This window comes from Etheostoma spectabile, chromosome 20 (genome assembly GCF_008692095.1).
Source record: "Etheostoma spectabile isolate EspeVRDwgs_2016 chromosome 20, UIUC_Espe_1.0, whole genome shotgun sequence".
In the NCBI taxonomy this organism is placed as follows: Eukaryota; Metazoa; Chordata; class Actinopteri; order Perciformes; family Percidae; genus Etheostoma; species Etheostoma spectabile.
In genome coordinates, this window is record NC_045752.1 from 19,251,551 (window position 1) to 19,252,924 (window position 1,374).

Here is a 1,374-nt window from a genome sequence, read left to right on the forward strand (position 1 = left end):
TTTTTTTTTTTTTTTTTTTTCACGTCTGTCACTCTTTTCAGTGTTCTTATATCTTTTTTTTCTTCTTAAAATGCTAAGAAATTAAATAAAACACCCAAATTCAATGAAAAGAGTGGACTGATCAGTTATTTAACTTGTGAGGAGCGTCGTATGGATCGTCAACGTTGTTTATTTTATACAATTCGGTTAAAGGAAACCCAAATTTCTGATTTAGAAACTTTTTGAAAGTGGGTCAAATTTGACCCCAAGGACAACAGGAGGGTTAAAAACATTTTGAGTTCATTTATACATTTCCCAGCATTCATAACTCTCCAGCTGGTTGAAATAAATGCAGTAAGCCTATGCTTAGTCCCCCACTGATGCAGCGTTCTTTCACAGTGCAAACACATTTCCTCAGGTTACAGACACAGATTCATCAATCAACAATTCCAACAGAATCCAAGCCCCCACGTGACTGTGGATGAATGTCTGGTTAGATTTCATTGGCACCGTCCCTTCAGACAATACAGACCAAACAACCCGGAAAATACACTTTCAAAACATGTTTCATAGTTTAGCTATGCCTAGAATATGCAAGTGTGAACTGGGAAAGCACCTGAAGACAGAATCAGGGCATGAGGGTGGTACTAACTAGACATGGCAGAAGGACTGATTGGGCATAGAACTGAATGTGATAACTTTTTTTTTTTTTTTCATTGGACGCCCAGGTTAAGGAACTGCTGAGAAGGAAGTGTAGCAGCTGTAAACAATCCAAAAATGCAGCAGCGAGAGACTAAACACAGAGATCAAAAAAACAAAAAAAACACTAAAGATCCAATCTCAATCATGTATTCCTTCACACGGAAAATACAACTAGTACTGCTTTTTCCAAATGTAAAAAGGCGGTTAACAGAAAGTGTTTAGCTCCCAGGCTCACCCCCTTTCTGTCAAAACCCACAAACCAGGCGAACAGGTCTAGCAATCACGGGATCACGGAAGGCTTGTATCACTTGGTCGCGCCAACAGTTTTTGTTGTCATTACGTAGAAATCCACATGGGGGTTCTGGGTCATGAAGTGTTGTAATTGTAATGCAACCTTCCCATAACCTGCCGTTTCTTCTTCTACTGAACCTAAATTGGTGATTTCCTTTTGTTTCCCAAAATGCTTTTTCAACAATCCCCATGAAAGTCGCGACATGTCTGTAGATAGAGGGTTTTCAGATGAACCTCATAGTTAAATACAAAATGAGGAAAAAACTGCAAAAAACTCCACTTTAAAAAAAAAAGAAAAAAGAAGAACCCCTCCCTTCCTTTCTCTTGTCTGCCTACATGACTGCGGGACCTTGCTATATTTCCAGACATGCGCAAAACATTATCAGTAGTTCTTTAATTCCC

The 1,374-nt window shown here is 38.9% G+C and overlaps 1 protein-coding gene across 1 annotated transcript in view; it reads right to left on the bottom strand.

Annotated features, from left to right (window-relative positions):
* Positions 1–1,374, bottom strand: part of dapp1 (dual adaptor of phosphotyrosine and 3-phosphoinositides) — a 13,716-nt gene that overhangs the window by 867 nt on the left and 11,475 nt on the right. The window lies entirely within an intron of this gene.